The sequence below is a fragment of the Castor canadensis genome, chromosome 7 (assembly GCF_047511655.1).
Source record: "Castor canadensis chromosome 7, mCasCan1.hap1v2, whole genome shotgun sequence".
In the NCBI taxonomy this organism is placed as follows: domain Eukaryota; kingdom Metazoa; phylum Chordata; class Mammalia; order Rodentia; family Castoridae; genus Castor; species Castor canadensis.
The window spans coordinates 39148514-39166530 of NC_133392.1; the positions used below are offsets into that span (position 1 = coordinate 39148514).

The 18017-nt window shown below is 40.4% G+C and overlaps 1 protein-coding gene across 4 annotated transcripts in view; it reads right to left on the reverse strand.

Annotated features, from left to right (window-relative positions):
• Pcgf5 (polycomb group ring finger 5) overlaps window positions 1-18017 on the reverse strand; it is a 101946-nt gene that overhangs the window by 66533 nt on the left and 17396 nt on the right. The window contains exon 1 of one of the 4 annotated variants that reach the window (XM_020183936.2): window positions 14136-15639. The exons of the other annotated variants lie outside the window; for them this stretch is intronic. The gene's annotated coding sequence lies outside the window, so the exon portion shown is untranslated. Of the gene's footprint in view, window positions 1-14135; window positions 15640-18017 lie in introns of those variants that run through there. 4 annotated transcript variants of the gene reach the window in all.

Below are 18017 nucleotides of genomic sequence, written 5' to 3' on the forward strand. Positions count from 1 at the left end.
GTGAAAGATGGAACAGCAATGCAGTGACAAATGGTGCCATCTCACAACCTTTCAGTGGAAGAGACCTATTACCACAGACGCCCCCGCACCAACATATACCAAAGTAGCCTTGAGATTGAATACAAATAAAAGGCAGGCTGAAAATATGACTTTTGTAAAGGTTTTTTTTTTTTTTTTAGGATAAAGCATTTTCTAGCTAAAAGTCCCTTCTTTGAAAATCCTATTTCTTCCAGTGTGTGAGGGCAGGTCTCAGCACAGGAAATACACCAGGGAACCAGACGGAATTCTTGCTTCATGGAGCTTACATTCTAGTAGAGGGAGACAGACAATAAGCAAATAAGTAAGTCAGTAATAACTGCTATCAAGGAAAATGAAGCTGAGAGAAACTTCAAGGCAGTGGTATTCAAAACAGGGAGATTAGAGAATTCTAGTCAGGGGACATTTAACAAAGACCTGAATGCGGTGAGAGTCAACCATGCAGGTGCGTTAACTGGGGGAAGAGTGTACCAGCAGAGGGCACCGCAGAATAGTCCTCAGACTGGAACAGAGAGAGTAAGGAGATAGCACAAGAGATGAAGTCAGAGATCGTGTGGCCACTCATAGGCCATTGTTGAGGCTTCATTTACTGTGACAAGTTGATTGCTACCTCCCATCTCTTCCATCAATCTAACATCCTGGTTGCTCCAGCTAACTAAGCAGTCCCCTAACAAAGGGACCACCATGGGGGAAATGCAGCCAAGTTTTTCCCCCGGGTGAGAGAGCTCTGTGTAGGCTTCCCTTTCCTGTATTCCCCAGTCATCTCGGGTGATGCCTTCCTCACAAACACTCTCTCACTCTCTTTCTTTCTCTGTTCAACTCCTTTACTTTCTCCCTTATACTCTTTTAACCCTCATTCAAAGGTCTCAAAATGTCTCTTTGGCTTGGGAATTTTTTTAAAAACTGTATTATTTTGGTTGATATATTTGCAAATATATTTATAATGTCTGGAGCTTGTTTTCAGCAAATCAATCATCCTTTCTGAATGTTCCATCTACACCTACTTCTCAGTTCTCCTTCAATTAGCCTTGCTTTTCTTCCAGGTCTGTAGTTAAGCTAGTTGAAGACAGGAGCTGCCCTGCTCACTCTTTTATTCCTAGTGACAAGCACAGAACCAGGTATCTAGCAGTTCTTTAATATTTGTGAGACTATTTTGTAGATAAAAGATTAAAAAGCCAATGTCTTGTTAATCTGATAGGAATTGCCAAAATGTTGGTATACCATGTCTTTCAGCTATGTTAAGGGTGAATAGACTACCAATGATTCAATGCAGTCTGATGTAGGGAATGGAGCTCGGCATAGAGTCAAAACTCCCTATGTGTTTGATAGAGAAGACAATTAGATGGACAACCATAAATCAGATGGGACTTGCATGGATGGCTTGTAGAACCCATCACTAATAATTTATAATATTATTTCTAGAGGCAAAATGCATTTTGAGCTTGGTTCAAACAATTAATTTATAATGAACCTAGAATGAAATACAGCCTTATCATTTTAATATTGATATCTGCAACTGTGGGTATATTTTTATGCATAGATTATGACAGATTTTCAGTACCATGACTGACTGGGGAGGGAAGGCAGATATTTACTTTATGTTAGCTAAGCTGAATTTATACAGATTAAAAATGTCTAGTAATTCAGAAACACAGAAAAAAGGAAAATCACTGGCCAATATCCTTTCATAATATTTGAGGGCAACTGTACTCAAGACTGGATAGCACACAGAATCAAAGAAATAAAGATGTTGATCAACTTAGTGACTCTAGTGAGAGGTAGCAATATATTTAATGCTTTAAAAATAATTGTATGTACATATCTAATCTTTTTGGGTAATAAGGAGTAGGATTGTAAACCTGCATTGCATATAATTTAGTTTATTCACAAAAATTTAAAAGTAGCTTATGTAGATAAAGATTACAAATTTACTAGATAGTTTACTGTTTTAAAATTTAAATACAGCTTATGTATTCTGATTTTAAAGAACATCTTCATTTTATGAGGAAGAAACTAAAAGTTGAACACCAAGGAAAACTTCCAACACTGTGTTCAGATAAAGGTGTTTATTACAGATCCTGAACTTGGTGACCTTCACAGTATCAAACCAATACCCAAAGTACTCATTTCCATGAAAGAAAACAAAGCAGTTAAAGGAGTTTGAGGAAGAGAGAAATGTAGGAGAAGGCAACAGTGAACTGGCAGCAAGGAACTTTCACTGTGTGTAACTAATCTTTATTCTCTGGGCTGCTCCTCCTAGTATTTGCTTGGCTCTCATGTTTATCATCTCCTAAGACTACTGAGAACAAAAAGTTGTCTTGACAGAAGTGGATCTACTATTGCATATCCATTTATACCCTGTTTTGATAATTTCCAAAATGCTTTAAAGAACAGAAGTTTGACACAGATGACCAATAAGAGAATGTAAAGAAAATACTATGTATCTATGATTCTTAAAACATGGTAAAGCACTGGACTAAACATCCAACCATGTTCAGCATTTGCAGCATGTAAAATCACCTATTATGATAGGGTCTCGTGAACTGTTTGCCCGGGCTGGCTTCAAACCACAATCCTCCTGATCTCTGCCTCCTGAGTAGCTAGGATTACAGGTGTGAGCCATTCAAGTTCTAAATGTATTCCTTATTGCCATTCAATCATCCTACAACTATTTTTATGAGCGCCTGCCCTCAACCAGGAGCTATGCCACATACTTGGAGCAGAATAGTGAATCATGACCCTGTCCTCAAGGAGCTTACATTCTAGAAGAATTAAATGTTACTTAAATTAAATCAACATCTGTTAAGTAAAGATTAGTTAAAAGCGTCTAAAACAGTTACTGGAGCACAAACTTCTAACAAAAGGAGGTGGGAATGATACAAAATTTTTCATTAAAATCTTGTACTTAAATGAGCTGAATTGCCTTGAAGTTTCTCAATTCAATTATTAGCCAGTGCTGGACTCCTATCTATGTGACGTCCTTAACAGCTGGCCTTCTTCCCTATTGCAAGGCTTGTTGGAATATTTTATGCAGAGTAAAGAATGGCTAAAAATGCACACAAATTAAACATTCATTATCTTAACAATTCTAAAAATTTCATCTTTATAAAAGCAAATAGCCATTCCAAAAGACATACCTTAAGCTCCATCTTGACCTCATTTGCAGTCTGGTTACATGAGTTGAAACATTTTTACAGTTTTATAGTGTCATATTCCACAAACTCAATCAATAATAAATGACAACCACTTTGTATTAGTTACTTTTATCATCACTGTTGCCAAATATCCAACAGAAACAACTTATGGAAGAAAAGATTTATTTTGATTCATGGAGAGAGTGGTGGAACACCTCTTGCATGGCACATAGGAAATAAGTGAAAGGGCACATACAGGAAGGGTCCAGAGCAAGATACAGTCCCAAGGACATCCCCTGCCTGTGCCCTACTTCTTTCAGTTATGCCCTATCTTCTACCTTTTGCTACCTCCCAATAATGCCAACATATTATGAATCCATCAAGTAATTAATCAATTAGGTCAGAGTCCTCATGATCTAATTCTTTCTGGAAATGCCATCATAGATACCTCTAGCAGTATACTTTACTAGGTGTTTCTTAATCCAATCAAGTTGACAATCAAAATTAGCCATCACAAGTCTATCCCTTGTCAACCGGATAACTAAATACATTTCCTTAAACCATAACATTATACCTCTGCCCCCCAAAAGGTTCATGTGTATCTCATAATGCAAATTCAGTCCCCCTCCAAGGGGTCCCTAGAATCTTAATAATTTTGACATTTTTCAAGTCCAAAGTCTTCTGAGACTCAAGGTAAACTTGTAGCTGTAAGCCCTTGTAAAATCAAAAAGAAAGTTTTAAACTTTGAAGATACAATTAATTGCACAGAGTAAATACTCCCATTTCAAAAGGGAGGGATGAGAGAATCCCAAGGAAGGATCAGACCAAAGCACCACTGAAGCCCAGTGGGACAAAAATTAAATCCTGTAGTTCTATGTCTAGCATCAAAGGCATACTGTGCTGGCATAATTTGAACTCCAAGAGGCTTGAGCAGCCCTACCTCTATGGTCTTGTTTGTAGCCCACATGGCCTCTCTTAGGCTGGCTCTACTTGTTGCTTATGGCTTTCCTCAGCAGACATTCCATGTTCCTGGCATCTCCAACACCTTGGGGTCAACACTGAATCTTAGACTTCACCATTACAACTTCATATATTACCTTCTCAGGGGCTCCTTGTAGAAAATCTGACCCTTTTACACATGCCTGGCCTCCCAGGCCTTCCTTTGAGATCTTGGTGGGACCCTACATGATCCTGTAACTCCTGCATTCTGTTTGCCCACAAACTAGAATCATCTAGTGACTGACATCAAGGACTGCTGCCAGCTCAAGCAGTAGCCAGGCTTGCTTGGACCAGACTACAGTAGTCTCTGAGTGCCTGGGCAAAGACGTCCCTAGTCAGGGGCACTTTTCAAGGGAAAATCATTTTAATGAGTTTTCAATTTTATATCCTAGAGCCTGGGATGGGTGGGGTCTGATGAATTCCTATTGTTCCAAAAGAAGTTCTTGGCTTCTTTTTAATGGTGCTAATATATTTGACAACCACACCCTCCCTGAATACAACTTTAAACTTGTTCCTTTTTTGGCACATTTTTCAAATCATTCTGCTTTGCTTTTCCTCCCAAATCTCACTATAAACCTGGATAAAAGCATCCAGCAATAGCCATGCCACAGACTGAATTCTATGCTGTGTTGAAATTTCCTCTGCCCAGTTAATTAGTCTACTGCTTTTAAATTCAGCCTCACGCAAAGCCTCAGGACACAGACAAAATGTAGACAGATTCTTTGCCAGAATGTAACATGAATGGCCTCTAGCCCAGTTCCTGATAGAATCTTTACTCCCAGCAAAACTTCATGAGCCTGGCATTCAGTGTTTGCATGCCTGTTCACATTCTATTCTTCTGAGCTCCCACCAGAATTACTCATTAAGCTTTGCTTACAGCATTCTAGGACTTCTCTAGCCCACTTCTCCACACTTTTCCAAATTTCTCTCATAAATCAGTTCCAACGGCTTAAGAACCACATGGTTAGGTTTAGTCACAGCAATGACCCCAGTTCTCTGGTACCAATTTTCTGTATTAGTGTGACCTTTGCATAAACAACTTAAAGGATGAAGGATTTATTTTGACTCATGGTTTTAGAGGTGTCAGTCCATCATGGTGGGGCAGACATGGTGGAGCACATCACATCACACAATTACAGCCAGGAAGCACAGAAAGGGGATGCCTTCTGGCTTTTCCTTTTTACCCATTCATTCTATCTAGACTCCCAGCCTATGGGATGATGCCCACCCACATTCGGGGTGGGTCTTATCCCCTTAGTTAATCTTGGCTACACAAACTCTCATAAATGACTTATCTGTACAGCGAGTGCTCTAGATCTATATTAGCCATTAAAATGCTTAGTACCAAGGGGTACCAAGGGGTAGATCAAGGCTGAACATCTCCCCTTTCCCCACAAGACTGCAAAATCACTGGGTTTTTGTTGCTGTTGTTCCTGGTTTGCTTTCTTACTTTTTATCACATATTTGGCCTCTATCCTACTGCATCAGAAAAATGTACTGCCTACTCTGTGTTGTTTCTAGTCATTTCCACCAACACATTTCCTTACTGTCTTTCTTCCTTTAAAAAAAAATTCTCTGGTATGAACACTAATCTCATCAATCTTTTCAGCAAAGAATGAGCTAACTCCTTCAACCTGAATGCATCTAAAGTTCAGAGTCACAGTTTGATAAAAAGCATTACATTATATAGCTTAAATGGTTAATATTTCCACCTACTTACCCCAGTTCCAACATTAACACAATAAACACATTTATTTTTAAAGATCAGTAAGTTAACAACCTCTACTACTGAAACCAATTAAGTATCAGAAAGAAACTTTTCAAAGGATTCTAAAGTAACAACTTCTGACTTGTATTACACATTACATTTAGATTATTAATAATGACAGGAAAGATGGCAACGACAATGATTGCTATGTGCGAGACCCTGTGCTAACAAGGGTTTTACAAATTTTATCCTATTTCATCTTCACAGAAATCCTGTGAACTAGTTTGTATTATTAGTCCCATTTTAAAGATGAGTAATCTGAATCACAGAGAATTAAATTAACTTTCCCAAGATCACAATAGTAGTGAGACCCAAATCCAGGTTATTTAGCTTCATAGCTTAGAGGCTTAAATGCTACACTAAGGAGAAGGCAGAAAAACTGCATAAAACGGATACATCACTATCTTAATCATCATCACCATTAAACTTACATAGCATTTTTATTTTTTTTTTCCTTTCTTCCACAGTCTTATTACATAGCATTTTTATAGGCAGGTATTGTTTTAAGCAATGAACATAGCAAAAACTTATTTATTTCTCACCATAATCCTACTGGGTAAGTATGGTTATTAGTCCCAATTGACAGAAAAAATTGAGACAGAGAGAGAGTAAATGCCTGCCTGAGGGAACACTGCTCATAAGACGCAAGAATGGGCGATAGCCTGCACAACCCGGCTCCCACGTCCAGAAACCTCCCTTCATTCCTTGTTACTGCTCCTAATAATTCCAAAAACCCCATGCAAGCTACCCATCCTAACTCTTCAGAACCTCTGAGGTTGGAAAGCACCACATTAAAGCACAGAACCATAACTAAACACTCATTAGTATAACCAAAAATCATCAAGAACAGTTTAAAAGGTTTTCATTCAGTCTTGTTAAGAAAGCAAAAAAGTAACACACTTAAGCAAAAGTTTCATCCAAGATGAGTTTCTTTAAAATTTTTGTTTTGTGGAAAACTAACTCAATTCAGAACAAGTGAGATGTTACAGTAGGTTTTTTTTTTTTTTTTTAAATCTTTCTATAGAAACTGCTTTTGTTTTTGCACTCTTGGGTTTCTCAGAATTCCCTCAGGGGTTGTGGGTGGCTGAAGGAGCACGAGAGAAGACAGGGCCCTGGCTCCCCACCCCACTTTCAAATGAGTAGCTCTGTTGATATTTTTTACATACTGGGTTTCCCCTTAAAGGTTTGCTTTGATGGGAGTTAGGCTTCCATGAGCATTTCGTCTAAGCGGGCAGCCGTTCTCAACAGCATAAAGCCTTCTTCATCACCATCCCAGCCTCTCAGGAGCCAAACCCCGAGTATTTTTCCTTTTGCTTCTTGAATCTCTTGGTTACCCAAGCCCTAGCCATTCTCTTACCTGACCCTCCCTTTCAACAATAATTACCTCCACAGCTAATGTTTGTCATACTCCTACATGGCAAGGTCTGAGTTAAATGTTTTTACATCAGTGACATCAGAGAGTGGTCTCAACACCCTGTGAATTAGGCTTTAATACTAACCCCACTCACAGAGAAGGAAACCAAGGTTCAATTTACCCACTGTCATGACCACTAGCTTTTGGAGATAGGATGAAAAGCTAGTCAGCTCCCAATTCTTTACCAGTATGCTATTTACCTCTCACCCATGTTAATCATGTTTCAATTCAAGACTCAATCTCTCTCTCTCTCTCTCTCTCTCTCTCTTTCTTCTGCCTCCCTCCCCCTTTCTCTATCTGCAGGACCTGAGATTGAACTCAAGGCCTCATGCTTGCCAGACAGATGCTCTACCACTTGAGCCACACCCCCAGTCCTTTTTGCTTGAGTTTATTTTTCAGATAAGGTCTAATGCTTTTCCCTAGGTTGCCTCAAACTGCGATCCTACCATCTCTACACAGCTGAGAATTAGGCATGTTCCACCATGCTCAGCTTCAAAACTCAATCCCTTAAGAACAAAAAACAAACAAAGCACCTTTCCTTCTGGAGCGGCCCTTTATAGAGTGCCTCAACACTGACAGATGTGATGCACAGCTCTTAGTACTGTGTCATCTGCTCGTGCTGCTGTGAATGCCAGATCATATCTTCTCTTGTTCTTCCAAAAATGTATGTACACAAAGCTCTTCAATCAGATTGTGTCTCACGAAAAGGATTATACCTCCTGCTCCATCTATACTGTCATCCTCTCCTCTCCAGATTACATAGGAGTGTTGGGGGCATAGAGTAGGAAGAGGTTCAACAAACAGGTGAAGAGCCCTGCCAGAATTCCTGAGTTTGGCTTGGGGCACTCCCCTGAGCACTAGCATCCCCCTCCCCATTTCCTCAATGGCTTGTCTCTGCATGCTGAAGGAGCTTTCTTAGACACCTGTGGCTTTTATTCTGGCTCTGGGCGCAGGCTGGGCACACTCATAGGTTGAACTGAAAATGCTGGGAAGTTAATGCCTCTAGGAAGTAGCCCTCAATCAAGGACAAACGGGAACTGATGGGCAAATGTCCCACGTTCCTTGCCCTTTGGGTAGGATAACTCCAGTCTATTAACTAGTTCCTGGAAGGAACTGAACTCCAACTACCTGTAGCACTAATTCTTGTGGAAATCCTCCCTCCCTCCCTTCCTCTGTCCCTTCTTTCCTTCCTTCCTTCTTTCCCCAACTTCATTTTCTTCCCACTTCCCTACTTTCTTGATGACATTTCTAGGAGGAACCTCTCAAACAAACCACTTACTCTCAAATTCTTGTCTTGGGGGTCTGTATTTGGTGAAACCACTGAGATTTCCTCTTCCTTCTTTTAATCATTTCTCTTTTCATCTGTCAAGAGGGCTGCAGAGAGGATCTCTATGACCTCTTCAGGCTCTAACCCCCTTCAGTTTCAATGAAATCTACTGAATTTCAATCTCAAACTAAAAGAAACCACAAAGGTTACTTCTGTATCATGTCTCGGAGTAATGGTGAATTTCACTTATATTAATGCAGAAGATGCCAAGGCACTACCAAGACACCCTTCAGTGAGGCCTTTTATTGCACTTATGCACTTGCCTCTGCAGGAATGGCCTCAGTTGCAGACATCTTTGCTGAATGTCACTTTCCCAAGGCAGCCAACATGCAGTGACTAAGAGAGGCCAGGGTACAGAGGCCAAGCTATCTCAGCCAAAGCCAAGACAACTCTGAATGCTATTCTAGCCCCAAAGGTCGCCAAGGGGCCGGCCCCACAGCTCAACTTCCCCTCCGCCTCCTGGCTTCCTTCCCATCCTTCCTGCATAAAGAACACCACCACCTCGGAATCTGCTTCCCGGGGTAACCCAACATGGGACAATTACATTTTAAATTTTGTTTATTAATGCCACAAAAGTCACACACTGTGGTACTTTGCCTGTGGAAGTAGAGGCATCCCTTTTAATGCTGCAAGGCCAAGAAGTGGTAGAAATGAGGAAAAAGAAGCCATGGTTCTAATCAAACAGGAATGAGGCAGATATAAACCAATTATATATGAGATGCAGTTTCAGTTTCTGAACAAAATGAGAAATATATAAAAGGTCAGCACAGCCAGTGAAACTGAAAGCTAAGAACATAGAGAAGGCAGCCATACAGGATGATGAAGGAGAGAGATGTCTCAGAGGTGGAGAACAAGAATGGCATTGCTAAAGGAGGGAAGCTAACTAAACAGACTAAACACATCCAGCCAAAAATAAGGGGGTAAAATGCCCATCCAAAGGAGGGCCCTCTTCTTCAAGAACCTACATCTATTTCACAAGAGTGAGTCCATAGTATGACAAGGGCAGATGTCATGCTGGGAATTCCCTTCAAGTAGGCTCAGTGTTGAACTGATGCTACTGCAGAGGCCTGGTAGATTCCCATGGTGTTTGCCACTAGGCGGAACCTTTACTGAGAACTTTCCCAACAACTGAAGGACTGAGATGACAGACAGACCTGCTCCCTGGAGAGAAGACTAGTGATGCTGCTCTGCCTGTGGTTGTACCCAACTGGTGGCATCTGGTCCTCTCCTCTGTTGGACTGTGACTTCCAAGAGAGTAGGGGTACTGGGGTGAGTAAGGAGGTGACTGAAATTTAAGATAAGTTGGTTAACAAAGGCATTACTGAGAAGATGAATCTGGACAAGCAACCAAAAGGGGAGAAGGAGTCAGTTTTACAGACATATGAAAGAAGAGTGGCTATGTAGATAGAAAGGAAAGTGCCATGAGCAAGAATGATGCTCATGCCCAAAGTTCCTCCAGTAAGGCAGCCAGTGTAGCTGAGGATGAATAGACAGGCTGAGGTCAGGGAGATGGGGCTGGATAATATAGGACCTTCTGAACTTCTACTTGGAGAAGGTGGGAAGCAATGGGGACATAATTGGGTAGAATGACATCATCTAATACTCCTACTGTCCTCCTCTGGGTTTATTTTATCCATGGTATTTTTCACATCTGACAAGTAACACATGCTGTGTGATTACTGATTATCTCAACCCCTCAGAATAGAAGTTCTGTGAGGGCAGGTATTTTCTGTCTGTTTTCTTTGTAGAGTCATGTCCCCATGTCTCATGCTCAGTAGATAATCAACATTCATTGAATGAATCAACACATGTTGAGAAGAACCTGAAGTTCTTTCATAAATGGCATTATGAATCCAGATAAAGAGAAAAATGTTTCTTAATCCCTGGCAGGTTTACATCTAAACCACTGCAGTGAGGCCAAAACAACAAATATGTTATTTATTATCTTTTTCAGGTTTATTTATTATCTTTTTTGGTTTTAGGAGAGGCCCTAAAACCAAATACATTTCTAATTTCTTAAAACTGGATTCTGTGGTTCAGGGGAAATTCACAGAAGCATCAGTAGGCTGGGAGGTTTCACGTTTATGGGCTCCATTCACTAAGTACATATGGAGCAACAGTATCTATGAGAGGCTCAGTCCAGAGGGAGGGGAATACTACAAGTACACTTGCTTCCTCCCTATCAGGATAACCACTCTCCTGTGCACCTTGCTGACCCAGGTGAATCTCAGGTATGCCCACGGGTTGCAAAAAAGTTCTGGATTCATTAGAAAAAGAAAATGTGTCCTTTTCCTATACAAATGTTTCCAACATACCAATAGTTTATCATCCCAAAAGTTTTAAAAAAGTTAATTGGAATGAGCTTTCCCAATACTTATATTTCCAAATCAGTCCACAGACTCAAAATATAACTAAAATGATTTATGTTTTCAATGGGAAGAAAGGAGGCTCTGTGTGTGTGTGTGTGTGTGTAGGGGGGCTGCTGGCCAGTATGTGCTGACAGAAGAGTCAGGAGAGGTCTATGGTTCTGCCTCCCCTCTGGAAACAAGGCTCTCACCCACTGTCACCATTAGCTTTTTCATCAGTAAAAGCCCTTTGTGAGTTTACACATTGCATCTTCAATGCTATGCTTCACTGAAAAAAATGGACTACCTTACAAATCACACATGCTGAGGGTTAAATGATATAATACATACAATGTATTAGCACAATGCCTGGGCCACGGTGAGCCCTCAATAAACACCAGCACTCCTTGTGATGATAACACTGTCTGTGGAACTCTTAGTTCCCATTATAGGTTGGTGCAGTCATCCCTGGAAAATAATACTCATGGAGAAGTTACACAGAAAGGGACATGCCCAGGAGCCTGGGTGTCTCAGACCAGGCACCAGACACATGAGCAAACCTTCAATGATTCCATCCATCAGCCAATGAGTCTACCTTGTGGATGCCAGGTGGAATGAGGACAGGCTGTACAGGCACTGGGTGCTAAGTTACTGACTCAAGAAACTGTGAGAGAGAATTAATTTTTAAGTCATTAAGTTTTGAGATGGTTTGTCACTTAGCATCAGAAAACCAGAACACTCATTAATTGACTCCCCTGTCCACTTCTAACACAGAAACCATATCATGCTATTCTCTTATTTTAAAAAAGAGGTGGGGTTGGAAGTTGTGGTTCATGCCTGTAATCCCAGCTACTCAGGAAGAGGTGGGAAGAGGTAATGTTAGTGCAAGAACCTATCTGAAAACAAAGTAAAAGCAAAAGGACTGGGGGGCATGGCTCAAGTAGTAGAGTTCTTGAGGCCCTACGTTTAATCCCTAGTCCCGGTGAGGGGCGGGGGAGAAGAGGAGCAAGTGCCTTCATATCCTGCACAAGATAAAAAGAACCTGGAAGCTTCTCCAAGGACTGTGCATCTTGAGAGAAGGGACTGTAGCTTGTCTTCCAGTGATTTCTGAGGTCTCAGCAGTTCCTCACCTTGTGAGTGACTTCACAGCCAGGGGAAAAAAACTGAACAAGAGGAATTATGAAAACCATGTAGTCAGCAAGTACAGACATGGCTCCTTCCACCTGGCACTAAGAATACTATTAATCAGCCTCCCTTACAGAATTTGTGGATGTCATGATATAGCAATGAAAAGAGACAGATGAAAAAGACAATCACTACATGGATAAATCATGTATTACACTCTGAAATAATGAAAAGAATCCATCGGAGTAGTAGGAAGAGGCTGGTGAGTGGATGTGGGACATTTTATTAGGGTAGTAAGGAAAATCTCTGAGAATGTAACATTTCTGCTGAAATCTGCCCAATTGTGAAGCTATAGAAAGACCTGGGAGTACGAAGGAATAAGAAGTCACAGTAAGTGCAAAGGCCATGAAACTCTACTTTGGGTTTCCATGAAGCTGTGGGCACTCAGCTTTTTCAATGTGTTTGCACATGTATCTTGCTAAGAAAAATCTAAGATATCAAAATCTGGACTTTGCAAATTAAAATTCAGGTCTGATTATAGAGTGTTAAAAAATTTAGCATAGATTTTTATGATTAATTAGTATACTTCTGACTAACCTCATGACTCTTGGTACACCTTTTTACTCTCCAGCCCACACTGACAGCATCTCACTCCCACTGTACCCTCACCTCTTGCTTTCCACTCTGGGCCTTACTCAGCCACTACCATGTGGGGGATATCTGGAGGACACAGGTGAGCTACTCTGACACATGCAGTCTGGTGACAGACTTAAGACCCATGGGGCAACACTAGACCAGCAGACTATGAGACCAAGTGGGTGAGTAATGAATGCCTCTCCCCATTCCAATTCTCTCTGTTGGACAGTTCTAAAGTACATTCTTGGAGAGTTCCATGTGGGAGGAAGTCCAAGCTGCCCACAATGGTGACCAAGTTGATGAACAAACAATGACTGGGTTCCTTCCTTCTCTGTTAATTCATCCTAGTCCCAAATTCTGTTTTTTGGGATTATTCCTAAAAACAAAACAAAACAAAACAAAAAACTAATTTGCCTATAAACCCTTGACATGTTCTACCACTTTGAAGAAGAGGGCTAAAATAGCATTTCAATTCAATTTAGCAAAATGTGATTTATATTAAGTAATTTATGAATATTATTCATCCTATAGGGCAAACTATTTTCTAGGGAATGACAGAAAGAGTAAGAAAGTACTGGAATTTCCTTTCATAATTCTACCCAACATTAAAAAAACCCTGGCTTTTTTTGAGAGGTATATAAGTAGAAGTCTCTCTTCTCAAAGGTGAGTGGTGGCATTTGCTTTTTAAAATTTATGACTGCAAACTTTCAATGGGCTTTCACTTTGTGTCCCTAGTCTGTTAATCTTCCAATCTCCCAATTAACTGAATTTTAACTTTTCTCTCTCTTAAACCCCCAAACTTCCATCCCCATCTTCACCCTCAACTGTTTCCTAGTCCTCTGAGAAAAAGGGAGCATCAGAAGAAAACTCCCCTCCATCACCCAACACTCCGTCTACCCACTCTGCTCCCTTGATGGGCACCAAAATACACTATCCACTCTCCTATCACATTCGATGATCCTACTTATGCTCTTCAACCCATCCCTATTGCCTTGGGGATATTTTCCCAGAAAGTCTTCTGTTTCTCTTATATCAACTTTTGCTCGCTACTGGATAGTTTCCATTATTATACAAATACACCCTTAATATTGTCTTTTAAAAATAAAGGCAATGATCCCACTTGTTCTGATGGCTATAACCCATGTTTCTTTGCTCTTGTTTGTAGCAAAGCTTTTCCTTAGCATCGACTCACTCTTCATCTTACCTAAGACCAGCATCTTCACAAGCAACCACCCCCTCTCCCCTGAAGACCTTTCTGCATGTGCCTTCCAGGATTCCGCACCCTTCATTTCCCCTATTCTTTGATTTATCAGTCTCCATGTGCCTTATTCTTTCCTTCTTTCCTCCTTACCTCTTGAGATTGAATGCCAAACACTCCATCTCCAAGTCTCTTCGCTTCTCTGTTTCTATTCAAGCAATTGGAGTTCTCTTTTGGTCTCTGGCTTTAAATGCCACCTCAATGCTTTCAAATTCCAGACCTCTATCTCCTCACCTCCAGATTGTTATATCCAACTGTTTACTCTGAATATTTATTTTCTACAGTTGCTATGACTAACTACTACAGACTTAGTGGCTTAAGACAAAACAAACTTATTATCTTATAGTTTTGTAGGTTAGAGAGGAGTCTCCCTGGGCTAAAATCAAGGTACTGGCAGGGCTGTGTCCCCTTTTTGAGGCTCCAGGGGACAGTTTGCTTCTTTGCCATGTCTACCTTCTAAAGGCCATCCACTTGGCCCATGGCATTGATCTTCCATCTTCAAAATTAGCAACATTACATCTCTCTGACCGTTCTTCCAATGTCACATTGACCTCTGATCACCATGAGAAGAGTCTCTATTTTTAGGGACTTGTGTGAATAGGTTGGGGCTACCTAGCTAATCCAGAAAAAATTTGCCATCTCAAGGCTAACTTAATCCTATTTGCAATGTGCCTCTTGATGCTTAACGTGACATATGCACAGGCTATGGGGATTAGGATGTGGACATCTTTGGGGGGACCACTGTTCTACCTTTCACAGTATGCAGCTCAAGTTGGATGTTTAATAGACATCCCAAACTGAGTATGTTCAAACTGACTTCCAATTCTCCAGCACCACATGTCTCTCCACCTGCAGCTTTCTGTGTCTTAGCTGACAGCCACTCTGTCCTTCTGGTTGCTCAGAACTAAACCTGTGAATCATCTTTGGCTTCTCTTTCTCTCACACACATTCCACATTTGAGTCACACAGATATAGACTTTATCTTCAAAATATATGTAGACTTTGGCCACTTCTCACCATTCCATGACTCCTGTTATCCTGCCTAATTGGTCTTCCTGATTCTCCCCTTCTCTCTCAAAGTCTATTTTCAGAGCATACAATGTGATCCTTTTTAAAATTAAGTAAGTCATATTGCCTCCCTGCTTAAAATAGCTCACTTGGAATAAAAGCCAAAGCCCTTCATGGTAATCGCCCTGTACCAAGTTCTCTTTCTGACCACATCTCTTAGTCATCCCCTTGCTGTCACCACTCCAGCCACACTGGCCACCTTGCTGCACCTGTAATGCTCAGGTCTACATGGCTCTTTTCCTAGAACCCTCTTTCCCTACAGAGCTTGGCTAACTCCTTCAATCCCCAGGTTAGTTTTCTACTGCTGACATGACAAATCACCACAAACAAAGCAGCTTCCAACACCATCCATTTACTACCTCATAGTTCTGTAGGTGAGAAGTCAGAGAATAATATGTTTCAGCCGAGTCCTCTGCTTAACATCTTACAATGCCAAAATCGAGGTGTCAGCAGGGATGCATTCCTTTTTGGAGCCTTAGGGATGAATCACCTTCCAAGCTGCTTCCAGTTGGATTCAGTTTCTCCTGTCTGTAAGATGAGACCTTGGTTCCTTATTGGCTATCAGCAGCAGGCTGGGCTTTTTCCTCAACGCTGTCCCCTTCTTTCTTATGTTTTCCACGTGTGCTCTCTAGCACTGAAGGGTAGCAGCTCACCTTTTGAGTCACTCCATATTCCATCATGTCTCTCAAGAGGCTAACCACTGTGATTTCTCTACTTTTAAGGGCTTATTGACTAGGTTGGACTATTCATTTAATCCAGGAAAATCTCAATATTTTAAGATAAGTAACTTTAATTAAGACTGAAAAGTTCCTTTAGCAATGGAATTTAACCTATTTATAGGTCCCAGGGATTGGGACATGGAGTTCTTTGGGGTTATTATACCTACCACAACCCTTTTCGGATAGTGCTATTTATACCATAACCCAAGAAGAAGATGGGTAAATCCCAAGGAATAGCTCTTGGAGTATTTCTCCATATCCATGGTCAATAACATCTAACCAGCTTAATTTCTCATTGATAAAGACTTATAATAATACTTCCTGAAAAAAAATGTGTTCAATTATAATCTTTACAAAAATAAGAATGGTTTATTTTGAGATTATCCAAGTATTTAAGCAAAACAAATTGAGTTGTTGAATTAACCTGGTCTCAAAGTGCACAGAAAGATAAATGGGCTATATTAGTCATAAATGCTTTTTAAAACTTTCTACAAATGAAAAATGAACCACATTAGTTTAAGGAAGTACCATGAGAAATCAGTAAGACTTAGAAGACTTAAGCTTAAGACCACTAATTGCTATCAAGAAGTTTGAGGCTAGGCCAAGTTATGGAAACAGCCAAGATGCCCCACTATTGACAGATGGATCAAGAAAATGTGGTATTTATACACAACGGAGTTTTACTCAGTCATGAAGAAGAATGAAATCTTATCATTTGCAAGTAAATGGATGGAACTGGAGAACATCATTCTGAGCAAGGTTTAGCCAGGCTTAGAAGGCCAAAAATCCTATGTTCTCCCTCATATACAGACTTTAGATCTAGGGCAAATGCAGTAATATTATTAGACATGGGTCACCCACTAAGGGGAGAACACATATGGGAGGAATAGGGAAAGGTAGGAAACCCAAAACTTGAAAGTGTTTTTGGTGCCCATTGCAGAGGAGCTAATACAGTAACCTTAAAACGACAGAGGTCAATATGGGAAGGTAACCGGGAAGTAGTGAAGAGGTCTGGTAGAGATGAATTGATTCAGGTTGTAACACACATGTGCATGGAAGCAATGCTAGGAATCTCTCTGTATAGCTATCCTTATCTCAAGTAGCAAAAACGCTATGTCTTTTTTTTTTTTTTTTTAACTATTGCTTATGTCTTCTCTTTAACAAAATTGGAGAAAAGGACAGAACAGGTTCTGCCTGGAAGCGGGGCCAGGGGAGGAGATGGACCAAACAATGTATGCACATGTGAATAAATGAATTTTTCTTTAAAAAAAAAGAAGTTTAAGGCTAGAGAGAAAACGAAAAAAAATTAAAGGAGGGAGGGAGAGTGAGAGAGGTGGAGAGAGAATGAATGAATATGAATATAGGAATGAATTCTGGAGCCCAAGTATTCTCAGTAACAAAATTTCAACTTTATGGGTGAAAGTGAAGTTCAGACAGACTAAGCAACTCTCTGATCTTATATATATAGCTGGTCAGTGATGTGACACTTTGGATATAGATTAACACAGAATAAAGAAAGTGAAAATAAAATTTCTATTATTTCTTTAGGCATCAAAATGTTCATTTAATGAGCTGACTCTCTACGTCAAAGGACCAGATCCAGCATGGATGTTCACAGACAAGGAAATATTGCCTACCAGCCTTGTACTTTCCAAACTAGGTCAAAATGTCTTATTTCAGGTGGAATGTTCTGAAGGCCAGGGGACAATGCCCACAGAGCATGACCACGTATCTTGCAACCTCAGAGTGACTCTCCGAGGGCTGTTTAGGACATCACCACACTGAGGACAAGCCCATGATGCAATGCATAAAGAAATCAAAGAGGGCTGGAGATGTGGCTCAAGTGGTGAAGCATATGCTTTGTAAGAACGAATCCCTGAGTTTAAACCCCAGTCCCACAAAAAAAAAAAAAAAAAAAAGGAAAAGAAATTAAAGGGCACACTGGGTAAAATGTGAGGGTGCCTAAGTAGATTGCCTAGAGATTCACAAGAAAAAGCACCATCAATTCAAGGACTTCGACAAAAATCTGTGTTTATAGATATGGACTTGTTGGCAGCAGAAAGGCAAAAACGAAGGAAAGCATATTTTAAGAGAAGAATAAATAAGATATATTTTGAATGGGGTTCTCATACAAACACAAAAGATGGCAGAAGTTGATGTGAAATAGTTTCTAAATCTACCCAAATCA